This window comes from Hemitrygon akajei, chromosome 28 (genome assembly GCF_048418815.1).
Source record: "Hemitrygon akajei chromosome 28, sHemAka1.3, whole genome shotgun sequence".
NCBI classification, from domain to species: Eukaryota; Metazoa; Chordata; class Chondrichthyes; order Myliobatiformes; family Dasyatidae; genus Hemitrygon; species Hemitrygon akajei.
The window spans coordinates 33,655,251-33,674,857 of record NC_133151.1 but is presented as its reverse complement, the minus strand read 5'-3'; the positions used below and the strand labels follow the sequence as shown (position 1 = coordinate 33,674,857).

Sequence of the window (19,607 nt, the reverse complement as noted above, 5' to 3'; positions counted from 1 at the left end):
CCGAAGACCCTTCATCAGAAACCCACGGTCGCATTCCTCATTCGATCTGCCCGGCCATGTTCTCTGTGAACAATTAGAAAATGTTCTGTATTACATATTTTAAATGTACAAGTTCACACCCTCCCTCCCCCACAGCTGCCAGACCTGTGTCCGATCACGTCACCCGTATCTACCCCTTTGCAGAATCCTCACCGGTCTTCACAACTCAGTCCAAACTTTTACAAGTTTGCAATGACTCCTGTTTTGTTACAGTTTAAAACGTTTTGCTGGGAAGGTTGATGAGCTACCAGGCCTGGGGATTTCTGTTTCCTGCTTTTGCTTCAGTGTACAGAATCTGCAGGTTTTTGTATCTATTATTTCTTTTGTATTTACTTATTTTTTCATCCTATTTGGAGTAAGGAGTAACTCATAGAAACATAGAAAGCCTTACAGCACAATACAGGCCCTTCGGCCCTTAAAGCTGTGCTGAACATATCCCTTGCTTAGAACTACCTAGCCCAGGAGTGTCAAACTCATTTAAGGTCACGGGCCGGATTGGGCAAAATACGATCTCATGCCCACCAGTCCCAGGTATTGATAGAATGAGTCCAGACCCACAGTCTCAGATTTATATTTCAAAGCCGAGTTGTAGGCCGTATCTTGGGTAATGATGAGTCTGAGTACAGAGAGGAAATTAAGAACCTGGTAGCATGGTGTGAAGACAATAACCTATCCCTCAACGTCAGCAAGATGAAGGAATTGGTTGTTGACTTCAGAAGGCGTAGCGAACCACACAACCCCATCTACATCAGTGGTGCGCAGGTGGAACAGGTCAAAAGCTTTAAGTTCCTCGGGGTGAATATCACAAATGACCTGACTTGGTCTAACCAAGTAGAGTCCACTGCCAAGGCGGCCAACCAGCGCATTTACTTGCTGAAGAAATTTGGCCTGTCCCCTAAAACCCTCCCTAATTTTATAGGTGCACCGTAGAAAGCATTCTTCTAGGGTGCATCACAACCTGGTATGGAAGTTATCCTGTCCCGGACTGGAAGAAGCTGCAGAAGATCATGAACACAGTCCAGCACATCACACAAACCAATCTTCCTTCCTTGGACTCACTTTATACTACACGCTGTCGGAGAAGTGCTGGCAGGATAATCAAGGACAAGACCCACCGAGCCAACACACTTATTGTCCCTCTTCCCTCCGGGAGAAGGTTCAGGAGCATGAAGATTTATATGGCCAGATTTGGGAACAGCTTCCTTCCAACTGTGATAAGACTGCTGAACAGATCCTGACCCGGATCTGGGCTGTACACTCCAAATATCCGGACCTGACTTGCACTACCATACTTTCCCTTTTCTATTTTCTATTTATGATTTATAATTTAAATTTTTATTATAATTAATTCAATTTGTACTTCAGGGAGCGCAAAGCGCAGAATCAAATATCGCTGTGATGATTGTACACTCTAGTATCAATTGTTTGGTGACAATAAAGTAAAGTTACACTGAATTTCAATTAGTTCCATTTGGCATTCCTCCAGCACATCTGATGCTGCATTGACGGCAAACAGCGAGCAAAATTGTGAGAATTCCGTCTCGACCTGAGTGAAGACTTGGAAACGATACTGAAACTCACTTTTCAGCCATGATGTTTTGTCCTTGTACCTGTCCATGTTGTCATTATTTCCATGAGTGACACACACAGACTGCAAAGAGAGGAAATGAGCTGGGTTGCTCCGGGATAATTGCATCTCCCATAGGCCTAATTTAATTTGAAAGACACAAATGCTGTGGTAATATTCTGTAACAAGGTTGTTGCAGCCTTGCATGTTAACATTAAGCACATTTACGTGCTCTGTTATATCCACCAAAAATGCAAGATTATGAAGCCAGTCTGGGTCATCCATCTCTGCCTGGCTTCCCTTTTTCGTTCATGAATAGTCCAATTTCCGCACGTTATTGAAAAAGAAACATTTGAGCGGAACCCCTCTGCTTAACCAGTGGACTTCAGTGTGGTAGGGTAGGACGTGTCCCATATTACTTTCAGAGAAAAGAGTGTCAAATTGCGGATGGTTGAGTCCCTTGGCTCTAATAAAATTAACCGTTTTGATTACTACATCCATGACATTGTCTATATTCAGGTTCCTGCTACATAATGCCTCTTGGTGTATAATACCATGAAACTTCCAGATTTCCTGCTCTGGATTCTCTGTCTGAACTTTCTCTCTGAGTTTCGCAACAACACGTGACTTTTTCCTGACGATGGACCGCCAAATGTTCCCATGCTGACAGTGTGACTCCTCTCAACCCCCAGTCTGTCCAAGGCCTCGACAAGGCTGGAGAAAACGTCGTTCGCCGTTGCGGTGTATGTCATGGGCACCATCTCCACAAACTCCTTGGTGACGGTCAAAGATGCATCAACACCATGAATAAAGACTCCCAATTGAGCTACATCAGTCACATCAGTGCTCTCATCAATTGCAATAGAGAAGGCAATAAATGACTTCACTTTGTCTTTTAGTTGATTGTTGGAAACCCCTGCAAGGGCCACGAATATCTCTGCCACCGTATTTCTTGACAAGCTGATATTACCAAAAACCTGTCTCTTCTCAGGGCACACCAGCTCAGCCGCCGTCAGTATGCATGCTCTGATGAATTCCCCCTCGGAGTATGGCTTCGACGCAGCAGCTGTTTTGTTGGCAATAATATAGCTGGTCTTCACAGCACCAGCATGAGTCTCTGGACTTTGGGTGAACTCTGATTGCTGTTTTTTCAGAGCTGCTTCCAAGATCGTGCACGTTTTGCGTTCTGAGTCGTCCTGCGTACTTGTCATATTTTTCTCCATGTGACGTCTCATAGTGTCATTTGATATTGTACTCTTTTGTCACGGCCACTTGTTGCGAGCATATCAGACACACAGGTTTGCTGTTGACTTCACAGAAGGAAAAACGGTCTTTCCAATTATCGTTGAATATCCGACCTTCAATGTCAACTTTTCTTTACTTCGAAAGCATTTTGAACCACAGCAGCAAACAGTCTCAGCCTTGCTACAGATGTTGCTGACCCGCGTACTCTGTGTGTTTATACTGTGTCTGACGATGTACGTGGGGCCCTAATGGTCTTTAGTGTGGGGTGGTAGGTGCTTATGCACAGCGGTTGGTAAACTGCCTCCTATTGTACGGCTGCCATACTGATGCATAATAAGTGGTCATGAATATACTTTATTCCCCCAAATCATCCTGCGGGCCAGACTGGACCCCTTCGTCGGCCATATGCAGCCCATGGGCCAGTAGCTTGACACCCCTGACCTAGCCTTTACACCTAGCCCTCTATTTTTCTAAGCTCTATGTCGCCATCCAGGTGTCTCTTAAAAGACCCTATTGTTTCTGCCTCCACCAGCGTCACCGGCAGCCAATTCCACGCACTCACTACTCTTTGTGTAAAGAAAAAAATTACCCCTGACATCTACTCTGTACCTACTTTCAAGCAACTTAAAACTATGTCCTCTCATGTTAGCCATTTCAGCCCTGGGGAAAAGCCACTGACTATCCACAGGATCAGTGCCTGTCATTATCGTGTACACATATGTGGTCATCCCTGCAGACACAGACTAGTTCATTGGTCCGAAACTCCCTCGCACAGGTCTCCTGAGAAAGTTTAGTGATGTGGTTCAAATGGGTCTCAGTCCGGCCATTGGTTAAGCTGGATCCAGAATTGGCTTTGCAATAGGAGACAGAGTGATGGCAAAGGGTGGCTTTGTGATCCGATGCTGGTGACTAGTGTTGTTCCACTATGGGTCTCAGGTCAGGCTGGAGGTGAGGCTTCACCCCGGGGCAGGGTGGTAGGTTCAAGGTGGGGTCGGTCTTGCAGAGGTTTTGAAGAATGGAGTATATGTAATGGGCTTCGCCTGTGGTTTGCAGGTTGACAGGGAGAGATGGAGAACGCAGATACTGAATCAGAGAACCTATTTACCCGAAGGCTCTTTGCAGAGCCGCTCAGAATGTCTGTGGAAGGGCTGAGCGGCCGGTGATTTACGTCCGCTCGATATACCGCGTCTGTCACAGTCACAAAATGCTTTTTTTTTCCGCAAAGTAAACCGATATGTTTTCACAAACACCGGATCGCTTCAGTCCCGACTCATTTTCCCCTCTCTGTGGGCTGAAAGGAGCTTCCTCTCGTTGCAGATAGGCACCCCCAGAGGGAGAATTTAATCTCCGGTCACTGAACGACTCCGGCATTCATGACGTGAAGCCGCGTTGCGGGTTGACCCTGGACTGTTCCGGTGTGCAGCAGGCGGCAGCATCGCCTGTTCGTTAATCCATGAGCAATTCCCATCGCCTCACAGAACAATAATATTTGCTGCTTTACAGTTACCTACAAAGGTACATTTACCGACAGTATTTACTGAAAATCTCGTCCATCTGGTTCTCTGAATATAAACGAACATTTTGTGAAAGAAACTGTCAGTTTGGTCAGATCTCCGGCGAGGCTCCCTCTGTGGGCGGTGGGTCGCTCTGAGAACAGACTTTGGTTTGTGCCAGGGAGAAAAGGGAGGGGGTGGGTGGATCGAGTTCTTCAGCACCGCAGTACCAGTCACTTCTCTACAGATTCCTGCGTCTAAGACTTCCCTGAATACCCCTGTGCTCTCTGCCTCTGCCACCTCCCCTGACAGTGCATTCCAAGTCCCCACCACTGCTTTCTTCACTTTCTTCCTCTGATCTTAAATACATGCTTTCTAGTAGAAGACATTTGTAACTTTCTATAAAATCTCTCCTGAGCTGACGCCACTCCAGAGGCAAAATCTCCAGCATGTCGAGCCTCTCCTCTCCTCACTCCTCCTCCAGACATCCTGGTTAACAGCTTCTGCCCCTGCTCCACAACCTCCACATGCTTTCTATAATGCGGTGACCAGAACTGAACACTACTCTCAATGTGGCCTAACCAGCATTTTATAAACTGTAACATAATGTCCTGGTGCTTGTACTCAATGCCGTGCCTGATGAAGGCAAACATGTTATACACTGGCTTTACCGCCCTGTCAACCTGTGATCCCAGTTTTAGGGAACCAACCTGCCTGGACCCAACATTCTTCTGTATATCAATACTGTTAATGTTCATGCCATTAACTGTGTACCCAACCTTTATGTTGGATCTCACAATATGTAGCCAGATTCAACTCCATCTGCTACTTCTCTGCCCATATCAGCAACCGATCGATATCCTGCTGTTTCCTTTGGAACTCTTCTGTGCAATGCACAGAGGCACAAATTTTTATGTCATCTGCAAATGTACTCACACAAACTACCACATTTTTATCCACATCGTTTATATCATGAACAACTGATGTCCTAACATAGACCTCTGTGCATCACTGCTCATCACAGTCCTGCACCCCGAACAGGACCCATGCACCACTCCCCTTTCACTTCCTTGGGGAAGTCAAACAGCCACATCACCTACATTCTTTGTTGAGCTACCATGTGTGATATTGTCAAACACCTCACCTTGTTTGATTTCCATTTCCTAAGCCTTATATATGCTTCTTCCTGCTCCTTGACTAACTTCCTCTCTCATCATCCAAGGATCCTGTACCTTGCCATCATGAACCCACTGGAATAAACTGGCCCTGAAACACTGTGCAGCTGGTCTTTAAACAAAATCCATGCCAGATGTGAATTTACCTGAAAATCCATCGTAATAGTATTGCTGTACGTGGCATCCAATTTAGCTTCAATCTCTCCATTCAGTGAATGGAGTTCTGGTTCCCTCTTGTAAATGTCACCTCCGGACCAGAAGAGGTTCCAGTGATCCAGAATCCTGAAATACTGCCCCTGCACCAGCTCCTCAGCCAAAACGGAGTGGGTGGGTGGATTGAGTTCTTCAGCACTGAACTACTAGTCACTTATCCAGTCAGATTTCCCAAATGGAGGTGCAATAGGAACTTCTACATACTGATTGAGAAAACTTTCCTGGACAACATAAATTCTGCTCCACCAAACCCTTGGCTCTCCAGCCTTCCCATTCAACATGATGGAGGTTGAAATGTCCCTCTATTACAACTGTACAATGTAATGTGTATGTCAATCAAAATGCCTTCTTTGTTTTGTTAAGAGTAAGAATGCTTCTTTGTTATGGTAAGTGTTTTCAATCGCAGTTGTTTAGCTTTAGAATTGCTGATAACAGGGATTGTGAGTTTGATATTGTGTGTGCGACGCTGCATTAACTTCATTCCCAGAGCACCTGCGTATACGGGAGGCGGGGTTGGAGAGTGGCTGGACTTTTTCCCCCTAGACATATACCTATTCCCCCTAGACATATACCTATATAAAACCCTATTGACTGCTCTTATTCCTGCTGACTGTTTGAAGTCTTATAATACAATCCCATCAAAGCATCCATTCCTTATTTCAATAGTATTGGTACAATCCCCAAGAATGTCTTCTCCAGGTAAATATCTTCTAAACGTTTTCTCAGTAGTGGAGTTGGATATGATAGGGTATTTTACTCCTGGATAGGGACATGGAGCTTAGAAACATAGAGGGCTATGGGTAACCCTAGGTAATTTCTAAAGTAAGTGCATGATCGGCATTGCATTGTGGGCCGAAGGGCCTGTATTGTGCTGTAGGTTTTCCATGTTTCTAAGTACCACTGAGATGTTCTTCCTGATCAAACACATCTCTCCCTCCTGTCTTCCCTCCATCCATCATACCTGTAGAATTTCTCCTGTTAAAAATGAGTTGCTGGTCCTGCCCCTCCCACAACCATTTTTCTGTTGGGGATATAATACCCCAGTCTCTTGTATGGATCCATGCCCAGAGGACATTCGCTGTTCATAGAACATAGGACAGTACAGGAGTGGCCCTTTGGACACTGTCTACATATTCCTGTGTCTGTCTAAGAGTTCCCTAAATACCCCTGTGCTCTCTGCCTCTGCCAGCACTCCTGACAGTGCATTCCAAGTCTCCATCACTTTCTTTCCTTCACTTTCTTCCTCTGACCTTTGTTACGAACCCCGTAACAGGTTCACTTACCAACAAAGATAGAGAGGTCCGGTGAAGTCTGATGGTACTATTTTTAACAGTATTTATTAGTAAACATACACAAAAATAATATCAATGCAAACATACAGATAATATACGTCATCAATACTAAATCTAAAAGTGCGGGTATAATAATAATCAATAAGAAATAAGCTCTATCATTGTCTAGGGGATAATGTATTGTCCAATGGAAATATAAAAGTCACTCAGTTCATTCAGGCTGCAGCCTTTGGTTGGAGTCAAGAGAGATTTTTAGAAACTTGCCAGGTTTTCCTTTTTATGATTTCGATCCTTCGAGAGTTCCGTTGGTGTAGCCGGTCCTTTAGCTAAAGCCGTTCTTCCGTGGTAAGGCCCCAATCCCAGGCAAAGGGAAAGGACACACGCGAGCCCCCCACCGGCTGTCGCTATTAAACACCGTCATGGGATTTCTAGCGTTTCCCCTGGTGCGTCTAAATGGGTTGTTCCCCAGACCCTCTTTTATCCTTACTCACGGGGTCTCAGATGTCAATCAGGTTGAGATGATGCAATCCCTCAACCAGCTCACTCTGGTCATCTCCTGAGGGGCTTCAATGAATTGTACAGTACTCAACACACAATTCCATCTCCAAGAGACAATGGCCGTTATCTGTGGCGGAGGCCAGGACACATTCCAAGTCTTGTGTATTCTGGACATCTCTCTCTCATTTCCTGGGTCCCAGAGCCGAATTAATAGCGATCTTGCGATTCTCAAAAAGGAGGGGGCTACTTTCTACCCTTCGGCCCCTCAGAGTTGTGGCACATTCGTAACACCCCGTTCCTTCAAAGCCTTCTTACCATTGGTAAAAATGGATTAATGCAGTCTTACAGGATTTTAGAACCTAACACAATACAAAAGTTTTTTTTACTACAAAGTAATACAGTTATACATTCAATTCAGCATCTAAACAGTTAACGATTACATTGTCACTGCCTTTAATATCTTAACATCTTGTACCTTAATAAAGTCTTGTAGCATCAGACTCCAATTTAATAACTACCTATTTTTATTCCTTTTCTTCAGCAAACAAAAACTAAAGAGTTGTGATCTTAGCTTACATGTATACTACAAAAGTTCATGCAAATACTAATCTTTATGTTACTTTCAAACTTAACAGTCAATCTTCCATCGAGGTTGTCTTTATTATTCACATGCTTTGTCGAAATCCCTTAAAACCGGATCAGGTTATTTAAAATGGCATCCCATCAACCCTCGCCCCTTTCCCAGTTAACTCCCAAGTGGTGAGCTTGTGCACCATGGTGAAATAGGCTTTCCCCGCTCCTTTCATAGGAGTTATTTTATCAACAATGTGTTCCAAACTTAGACCATTTTCCGAATCTCCACACAATTCTTTAAATTTAAGCAAGTTGCTAGTTTTCTCTTCAGGACCCTTCATGCTATTAGTTCTCAATTTAAGATCTGAAAGCGATCCCTCTTTGTTCAAACAGCATTTCGAATTCTGCTTTTTTTCACACCACACTCTTGAATAACAATAGCGTGTGGGGCACCTTTACATTCCAACTTAACCTGTAATTGATTCGCAGCACCGCAGGCACCGTGTTACCAAGCCATTGTCTCTGTAGCCTGGTTGCTGCTTCTCACATCAATCCAGACTTTAAATTTTCTTCATTCAATGTTGGAACTACACTTTTCCCTTTTCCTTCAATAATAAGATTCACATCACCACCTTTTATCTCCTCACTAACTTTTAACACACCTTCGAACACAAACAACTGGGAATTCTCACTTCCCACTATTACCAAGGTTAACCCTTTCTTCACTGAACCAAGTCCATCTGACCCACAAGGACTGCATTCCTTTTCAACTGAATCAAATACCTCAGACTTTTTCTGAGCTCCATTACTAGGTTCAGTACCACGTGCATCCACATCTTGAACACACCCAAATGGGACATTTGCCTCTTCCAGGCTTTCAATACCTGTACCCTTTTCAAATTCTAAATTCCTCTGATCCTCCCAGTTACTCGCTGGGCAACTCCCTTCCGGAGTAAACTCAACCCCGGGGGCTGAAACAACCTCATCTGCCAACCCAGCAGACTTCTTCAAGGTAATGGCATCCTTTTCATCTGGGACTGCCCTCATTTCATTATCGGGAACACATTTAGAATTTTCAACTTCTTCAAACAGTTCTGCCAAACCAGGCAGATCATCCATGTCCAACTCTGGAACTTTTAACAGCCTTATCTGTTTCTCATCTTTACTTCGTGCCTCTGTAAATTTTCTCCTGGCTAAGGTCAGGTCTACCTCCTCACCCTTACTCTTTTTCACTTTCCTATTCTCCGTTTTACCACCCTCTTGGGACAGGGTCGGTAAAAACGTCTCGGCCAAATCGATACCGGCCTGATTTAAACTGGTCTCATTCTCAGCTGCCTTTCTCGACATGCTGCGAGTGATCGCGCATGCGGGACAGATCTTGGAATCTAGGGGCGGGACCTCAACACTCACAGGCTGACTCGTCAGCTTTATTGCTGACCAAACCTTACCATCGGCTAAATCGTTACCCAGAAGGACGTCCATGTCAGTTCTCGGGAATTCTGATCGCACCCCTATTTCAACTGGTCCAGATACCAGATCACAATTTATAATGATCCTATGCAAGGGAACCGCTTCTGTCCCTTTTCCTATTCCTCTCAAAGCTACCATTCCCGTCCTATGACCAAAATCCAGTACCTTACTGCTAATCAATGACAGTTCAGCTCCCATGTCTCTCCAGATCCGCACCGGAACTGGTGTGTCTCCCTCTCTCACAGACACGGTTCCTTTTGGAATACATTTCTCAGACCCTTCTCGTACTCTGTCTACCTGGGGCTCTCTCGTTGATTTACTGATCACCACAGCACATCCTATTGGGACTGCTGCTTTCCATTTCCCTGTCTCCTTCCTCGGAGCAAGGCACCTAGATGCAATATGTCCCTCCTTTCCACAATTAAAACAGTTCAAGCCAGGACCTCTCCTGTCGTCTTGCCTCTCCTCCTCAATCTTACCACTAGCTCCCGGCGGGACCTCTGCCTCAGCCGGCGGGCTTTCTCTACCATTCCCACGGTCTCTCTGGTAACTTTTATTCGAGGAAAACTTTGTCTTGTGGGTTAGGGCATATTCATCTGCAAACCTAGCAAATTCGGAGATGGACTTATTCGGCTTCTCATTCAAATACATCCGGATATCATACGAAACACAACCTTTAAATTCCTCAATCAGAATTAACTCCCTGAGATGCCAAAAATCTTCTTCCACTATTTCTGCTGCACACCAGCGATCCAAGAGCACACCATTCTCATAGGCAAACTCGGTATATGTCTGATTCCACCCTTTCTTTAAATTTCGGAACTTCTGTCTATAGGCTTCAGGTACCAATTCATAGGTCCGAAGAATGGCCTCCTTTACTTTCTCATAATTCTCAGACTCCTCCTCCATGGACAATGCCGCATATGCCCGTTGTGCCTTCCCTTTTAACACACTTTGTGACAACGCCATCCATTGCTCTTTGGGCCACATCTGATTCACTGCCACCTTTTCAAAATGCAAGAAATAACTATCAACATCCGTTTCCTCGAACGGAGATACTAACCTAAACTCCCGACTAACATTAAACCGCTCCTTTCGGTCTGACCCTTGAGCTCTTCACTCTTGCCTTAACCTCTCCATGTCCAAGTCATGTTGCCTCTGTTTCTCTGCCTCCCTCTCCTTCTCAGCTCTTTTGTTTTCTTTCTCAGCTGCTTCCAGCTGTTTTAACTGAATTTCATGCTCCCTTTGTTTCTCAGCTCTTTCCTGCTCCCTCTTCACCTCTAACTCCTTTAGCTGCAGCGCATGCTCCCGTTGCTTTCTGGCTCTTTGCTGCTCTTTTTCCTTTTCGGCACTTTCTTTCTCTTTTTCAGCTGTTTTAATTTAATTTCATGTTCCAACCTTAATTTCTCCAACTCTAACTGAGCCATCCCACTGGCTGGTGCCTATTCAGGGATATTTTCCAATACCTCAGCTGAAAACACATTCTTCACAATATAATACTGAGTTATGGCCCTCCGCACCTCCCGCTTTTTCATCGACAATCTCACCTCTGCTAGATTTAGTCCTTTTGCAATATTTATCAATTCCGACATTGTGGCCGCCTCTAGCGCCTCCAGAGTCGGGTTTTCTATAAATTCACCCACATCCATCTTTGCTGGTTTCCCGTCTGGCTATCCGCGCAACCAGATCCAAGTTTTGACTTACAGGCCCGATTCACTGGCCCTCCAATTTGGTATCAAATCCCGAGACGAGATCCCCAAGTTGTTACGAACCCCGTAACTGGGTCACTTACCAGCAAAGATAGAGAGGTCCGTTGAAGTCTGATGGTACTATTTTTCACAGTATTTATTAGTAAACATACACAAAAATAATATCAATGCAAACATGCAGATAATATACATCGTCAATACTAAATCTACAAGTGCGGGTATAATAATAATCAATAAAAAATAAGCTCTATCATTGTCTAGAGGATAATGTATTGTCCAATGGAAATATAAAAGTCACTCAGTTCATTCAGGTTGCAGCCTTTGGTTGGAGCCAAGAGAGATTTTTAGAAACTTGCCAGATTTTCCTTTATATGATTTCAATCCTTCGAGAGTTCCGTTGGTGTAGCCGGTCCTTTAGCTAAAGCCGTTCTTCCATGGTAAGTCCCCAATCCCAGGCAAAGGGAAAGGATGCACGCGAGCCCCACACCGGCTGTCGCTATTAAACGCTGTCACGGGATTTCTAGCGTTTCCCCTGGTGCGTCTAAACGGGTTGTTCCCCAGACACTCTTTTATACTTACTCACGGGGTCTCAGATGTCAATCAGGTTGGGATGATGCAATCCCTCAACCAGCCCACTCTGGTCATCTCCTGAGGGCATCAATGAATAGTACAGTACTCAATACACAATTCCGTCTCCAAGAGACAATGGCCATTATCCGTGGCTTTGTCTTGCGGAGGCCAGGACACATTCCAAGCCTTGTGTATTCAGGATGTCTCTCTCTCATTTCCTGGGTCCCAGAGCCGAATTAATAGCGATATTGTGATTCTCAAAAAGGAGGGGGCTACTTTCTACCCTTCGGTCCCTCAGAGTTGTGGCACATTCCTAACACCTTAAACACATACCTTCTAGTAGAAGACATTTTACTCCTGTGAAAAGTATTACTGGCTGTCTACACCAACTATGACATGCAGATTTTTATAATCTTCTATAAAATTTCTTCTGAGCCGATGCCATCAGATGAAAAAGTTCCAGCATGTCCAGCCTCTCCTCACCACACACCTCCTCCAGACATCCTGGTAAACCGCCTCTGCCCCTTCTTCAGAACCTCCACATGCTTCCCATAATGAGGTGACCAGAACTGAACACTATACTCTCACTGTGGCCTAACCAGCATTTTGTAAACCTGTAACATAATATCGTGGTGCTTGAACTCAATGCCTTTTCTGATGAAGGCAAACATGCCATACACCGACTTTATCTCCCTGTCAACCTGTGCTCACAGTCAATCTCAACATCCTTCTCTTTGCCAATACTATTCATGTTCCTACCATTAACTGTGTACCCACCCTTAATGTTGGATCTCCCAAAGTGCACCCCTGGGCATCCTTTTCACCACAACGAATGTACAGAATGCAATGGGATTGTCTTTAATCCTACTCACCAGAGATTTTTCATCACTGTTTCCAGCTCTCCAAATGTTCTTGAGTTCCCTTCTGTTTTTTTAAATATAGTCCTCAATCACCCTGTTCGATTCCAGCTTCCTAAGCCTTACATATGCTTCTCACTCCTCATTGACAAAATTTATTTCCTCTCTCATCATCCAAGGTTCCTGAAACTTGCCATCCTTGACCCTCCCTCTCACTGGAACAAACTGGCCCTGAAATACTGTGCAGCTGATCTTTAAACAAACTCATGTCAGATGTGGATTTGTCTCAAAATCCATCCTTACAGTATTAAGCAGCAAATCTCTCCATTCAGTGACTCATGTTCTGGTTCACATCCCCGTCAATCACATTTCAACCCTTCCAGGTAGCAGCAATGAACCTCATGATACTGACCCCCCTCCAGTGAAGGTGTAAATCTGGAATCCTGAAACCCTGTCCCTGCACCAGCTCCTCAGCCACACATTCATCTGCTCTAACTTTCTGTCCCTAACACCACTACCACATGGCACTGGGTGTAACCTGGTGATTACAACCTTTCAGGTCCTGCCCATCAACTTGTTCCCTAACTCTCTATATTCACTGTGGGACCTCATCCCTTTTCAACCTGTCCATTGGTACCGACGTGAACCACAACCTCTGGCTGAGTGAACATTGTTCAGCAGCTGCTCTGAGACGTCCCTGACACTCAGTGAAAGGATTTACAAAACTTTCTGAAACCAACTGAAAAATTCATTAAGAGAGGAAAGAGATGAAATAGGAAGGTAAGCTAGCCATTAGTATTAAAGAGGATACCAAAAGTTTCTTCAGATATACAAAGTGTAAATGAGAGGCAAAAGTAGATGATGCTGGAGAGGTAGTAATGGGGTACAGGGAAGTGGCAGAGAAGCTGAATAAGTATTGTGCATCAATCTTCACTGTGGAAGACACTGGGAGTCTGCTGGAATTCAAGAGAATTAGGAGGCAGAAATGAGTGAATTTGCCTTTACTAGCGAAAAGCTGCTTGGAAAACTGAAAGATCTGAAGGTAGGTAAATCAGCTAGACCAGATTTTCTACTCCAGTGATATGAAAGATGTGACTGAAGTGATTGTGGCAGTTTTAGTAATAATCTTTCTATAATCCCTGGATTCTGGTGTGGTTCTGGAGAACAGGAAAATTGCAAACATCATTCCACTCTTGAGGAAGGGAGGACAGAAGAAAGGAAATCATAGGCCAGTTAGTCTGACCTCATGGTTGGGAAGATGATGGACTTGATTGTTAAGGACATATTTTCGGGATACTTGGCAACACATGATAAAATAGGACAAAGTCAGCATGGTTTCCTTTAGGGGATATCTGCTTGTCAAGTGTGTTGAAATTCCTTGAAGGAATAAGCAGGATAGACAAAGAGGATCAATGGATGGGTGTGTGTTATGCAATTGGATTTTAAGAAGGCATTTGACAAGGTGCCACACATGAGGCAGCTTAAGTTAAGAGCCTATGATGCAGGAAAGATATGAACATGGATTAAGATTTGGCTGATTGGCAGAAAGCAAAGAGTGGCATAAAGGGAGACTTTTCTGGTTGACTACAATGACTAATGGCATTTTTTGAGATCGCTTCTTTTTATGTTACAGTATATGTCAATGATTTGGATGACAGAAATTATGGCTTTGTTCCCATTTGCAGTTCAAAATAGGTAGGGGGAAGACAGTGCCAATGAATCAGAGAGGCTACAGAGAGGCTAAGACAAATTGTGAGAAAGGGCAAAGATATGGCAGGTGGAATACTACGTCGAGAAGTTTATGGTCATGGACATTGGTAGAAAAATTTAAAGAATGGACAATTGCTCTAAAAGGAGAGAAAAATCAAAATCTAATGTGCAAAGGAAACTTGGAGCAGAGGAGGTTCCTGAAGGTTCATTTGTACTGTGAGCAATTCTGGGCCCCTTACCTAAGAAAGGTGTACTGACATTGGAGAGAGTTCAAAGGAGATTCACGTGAATGATTGCAGGATTGAAGGGTTATCATATGAAGATCATTTGATTGTGCTGGGCCTAAACTGACTGGAATTCATAGGAATGAGAGGGGATTTCACGGAAACCTAGTGAATGTTGAAAGACCTCGGTAGAGTGGATAGGGAGAGGATGTTTCCTATAGAGGGACAGTTTAGGAACAGAGGGCATAGCCTCTGACTAGAGGGACATCAAATTAAATGGAGATGAGAAGGAATTTATTTAGCCAAAGAGTGGTTCATCTATGGAATTTGTTGCCAGAGACCATCATTGGGTATAGTTAAGGTAGAGGTTGATACACTGTTGATTTGTCAGGGCATGGTGCGTTACAGGGAGGTCAGGATATTGGTGCTGAGAGAGAATTGGATCAGCCATGATGAAGTGAAAGAGCAGACTCAATGGGCCAAAGGGCCTAACTCTGCTCCTATATTTTATTGTTTTACAACAGAAAGGCTCAATCCTGGACAACATCCTGGTAAACCTGCTCTACACTGTCAGGGAGATTCATTCCTGCTCCCTGGGATTGGCAGGGGATGGGGACCAGAGCCCCAGATCACCAATTACAGTGATCATATTCTTTCTACAGTGTGATGCCAAACCTGCAGGCAGTATTCCAGCAGTGTGGGAAACCACGTGTTATCAAGCTGGTGGTTAAAACCTCTTTGTTAATCTATTATTTCTTTATTTTCTGCCATTAACACCCGCACCATCTCCAAAACTCACAGTGCTTTACAGATGTAGTTAAAATTCTCAGCAATAAGTCTGTTCATATTAAATATCTCAGCGTTAGTTTTCAAATCTCTCTTGCTTTGTATCTCATAAAATGCTGGACGAATCAGCAAGCCAGGCAGCATCTATGGAAAAAAAAGCACAGTCGACGTTTCGGGCTGAGACCCTTCGGCAGTTCTGCTTTTCTTCCCCATACATGCTATCTGGTCTGCCGAGGTCCTCCAGCATTTTGTGTGCGTTTAGATTTCCACCATCTGCATAATATCTCTTGTTTGTAGCTTTATATCTCGCTCACTTTATTTTTTTCATACATCTTTGTTGTTTTCCTTTACAACAGGTTTGTTTTCCCTTCGCCAGTTAGAGATTTAACACCGAAATGTCTCGGTGTGCAGCCACTGTCCGCTGTTGCTCCTGTGATTGACAACTGCATTGCTCCTCCTCCCGGGCTGTGGCCAAGATATCATGTGACGTTGGCAAGGCAGTCACACGCAGTCTCTGTGAATCATTTCCTCCGCAACGGGTACGGGACGGTGGTAAGGCCCCGCGGAGGCGGGAGGGGGAGCGCCCTGGGCCCGGGAGTCTGTGCTTGTTCAACCATGCCTTATAACTGAAATTGTCCTTCCTGTGATGTGGCAACCGGCTCTGATCGCAAGATTTTAAAATGTTTCTAATGTGTCTGCCACTATCACTGGCAGTTTATTCAAAATACACACCACCCTCTGCCCATTATGTCTGATCTGAAATACCTGCCTTGTTTTTATCAGCCATTTCCTGTGAAAAAGACTATGTGCTTTTACCCTGTCTGTGCTCCTCATGACCTACGTACCTCTACTAGGTTCACCTCTGAATCTGCTCTGCTCCAGGGAATAAAATACGAGTCTATACAACCTCTCCTTGTAACTCAGACTCCCCAGGCCTAAGCAAACATCTGTTTCTTTTTCTCGCTGTACTCTTTCTAGTTCAAGAACATTTTGCTATAATAAGGCAATCAAAACTATACACAATATCCCCAGTCAGTCCTCACCAAAGACTTGTATATCTACAACATATCTTCTCAACTCTTATTTTCTGTGCCATGACTGAGGAAGGCCAGCAGGTCAAACACCGTATCTAGCTAAGATGTCACTTTCAGTGAACTATGCATCCACATGGACATTGTTTATATAAATTACTAACAAAAAGGTCCTAGTGCCCAGTGGCACACAACTAGACAGAGACATCCAGTTTGAGGCACAGCCCTCAAACGTCACCTCTGCTTCCTCTCACTGAGTCAATTATGAAACCAATCAACTATCTCCCCTGGATTCCGTCTCTCAGATCTAAGGCCTGTCTACTGTCCAGATAGACAACATCCACAACCCTAACCTCATCTACGCACCTGTGAAACTCCTCGAAGAGCTGCAAGATAGTTGTTAGACATGATTTCCCTTATACAAAACTGTGCTGACTGTCTTGAATCAGACAAAATGTTGGTAGATCCTGTTCCTCAAAACCTCCTCCAACAAATTACCCAACACTGATATCAGACTGATGGGCCAGTAGTTTCCTGACTAGTTTCCTGGCACCGCATTAAAACAAAAGACCTTAAGTCATTGGAGCAGGATTAGGTCTTCTGACTCATCCAGTCTGTGCATCATTCCATCATGCCTGATTTATTATCCATCCCAACCACATTCTCCGGCCTTCTCCCCATAAACTTTGATGCCCTTAATAATAATTAAATCCTACTAACCTCTGCTTTAAATAGACCTACTGACTGCCTTCATGGCTACCTGTGCCAATGAAATGAAACGATTGATCACCTTCTGACTAAAGAAATTACTCATCTCTATTCTAGAGGGGCATCTATGTATCGAGGGTGTAGTCTGGTTCTAGATTCTTCCATTATTGGAAACATCCTCTCATATCAACACTACCTAGGCCTTTCAACATTCAATGTGTTTCTATACGATGCTCCCTCATTCTGTCTGACTAAAGCTTCAGCTTTAGATGCTTGCTTTTATATTCTAGTTCACTTGGAATGAATGCATTTGCCTTCCTAACTACCATCTAAACGTGCACATTAACCTTTAGGGAATCCTGCACTAGGACACCCAAAGTCCCTTTACAAATCTGATTTCTGTTCTTTCCCTGATTAGATGGAGTCTATGCCATTATTCCTCCTCCAAAGAGTACATGACCACACTCTTCCTTCTGGCACTTCTTTGTCCGTTCTCTAAATCTGTCCAAGTGCTACTGCAGACTCCCTGCTTCCATAACACTGCCTGCCTCTCCGTCTATTTTTGATTCATCCACAGACTTTGCCTGAAAACTGTCAATTCCACATTAGTTGCTCTCATGTGTAACCTCAAATGGTGCCTGTGATGATGCAACAATATCTTCCGTGGCGTCCACAGTGTATTCTCTAGCTTCTCACAAAATACAAGAATGTACCTGATAAGGCCCAGGAGATTTAACAACCTTAAAACAACTAAAGGCCTCAATATAGATCCCTGCTAATTTGAATGTGGTCTAAAATATCACATTTGATTCATACCATTTCCTTAACTCCATCACTCTCCATAATTTTCTCAATGGCAAAATAACTGTCAGAAATATTCATGGAAAGCCTCTCCCATTTCCTTCAATTCCACACACAGATGGCCATCCTCATCTCCAAGCGGAACAATTCTGTCCAAATTCCCTTTTCCTCTGAATGTACCGAGAGAATCTCAGGGGATTTTGCTCACTTTTCCTTCCAAATCCTGATCTTCTCCTATTGTAGTCCTAATTTTTATGAGAGATCCTATGTCTAATAGTATTATCGAACAATTCCCTGAGCATTGATCCAAGTCTCATCAGTCCATAATTTCCTGGTTTGACTCTGTTGCCTGAGGAACAACATGCCCTGGAATATCAGCATTCCCTTCTCTGATCTCACTATCCTCCATGACCACATTGAAGAATACTGATATGAAGTACTAGTTTAGTCCCTCACCCACTTCAGACGTAAACTCTCTCCTTTGTCCTTGTGTTAACGTACCCTCTCCATAGTGCCCCTTCTCCCCAAAGTCATTTCCTGTCCCTATTTGACACTTCTGATTCTCTGTTTAACTTCTCTCTTTCTTGCTTCATATTGCCAGAGGCCTTCTCCAGTTTATACAACTGAAACATTCCTTATCTTTTATTTTCTTTCAGACTGAATTCATAACATCTCTTACCATACCCATCTGCCAGACTTTAACAACCTTGTCTTTCCTCCACATAGAAACAGTCTGAATTCTGACCTTTAACCACTAGTCACATGTCAAATGTGGATGGACAAATCACAGCTGCACCCATTCCCCTCTCCTCAGTTCCTGCCCAACACAGTTGCCCTTAGCTATATCCCGATTGACCACATTACCTCTGTGACGATGCTTGTGCTTATTTGCTGCTCCCAGAATGAAACTTCTATCAGTGGCCAGGCTCATTTCCCAATACAATGTCTTCTATGACCCACTTTCCTGGATAGACTACCCACTTGTATGTTAAGAAACATCCCAGTATTCTTCTAACATATGCAATGATATCTAAGCTCCTGACTCTAAGAGAGTCCCAGTCAACATTGGTGAAATTAGTCACCCACTACAACATCCCTGTTGCTTTTACATCTTTCATTCCCTGCTACATTTCAGTTTCTTTACCTCCTGCTAGCATTTGGGAGGCCAGTAGCACAATTCCATCGGTGAATGCACCTCTTATCCTGAGCTCTATTCACACTGTCTCACTGGATGAACCCTCCAGTGTGTTCTCTCTTTGTCCCTCACCCACAATTCCATATAAAGGCTGATCTGCCATCAGCCTCCTCTTGTATGTTGATCCCAGTTCCCTGATTTTCTAAACATTTATCTTGCTTCTTTTTAATTATTTATGGTCACCCAGCATCTCCACTCCTCTCAGTTAGGGGATTCTAGTGTTTGTTATACAGTGTTTTGTTTGTGTTATCATGTCTGGTCTTGTCGAACAGTGCAGGCATGTACTTTGGTTTCCTGCAGTTCACAATTTTGTGCGCCACAGTCACAAACAGTCATATGATTATGTAGACGGAGAGGGAGTTTAAATGAAGTGAACATGGGCAGTTGGCATATTTTGCATGTCATAGTTCACAGGGAGGCATTGGATTGTGCATAGTTAGGCACTTGGCAA

The 19,607-nt window shown here is 44.0% G+C and overlaps 1 protein-coding gene across 1 annotated transcript in view; it reads right to left on the bottom strand.

Moving 5' to 3' along the window:
* The window catches only part of LOC140717809 (uncharacterized), an 845,297-nt gene that overhangs the window by 96,498 nt on the left and 729,192 nt on the right, over window positions 1-19,607 (bottom strand). The window lies entirely within an intron of this gene.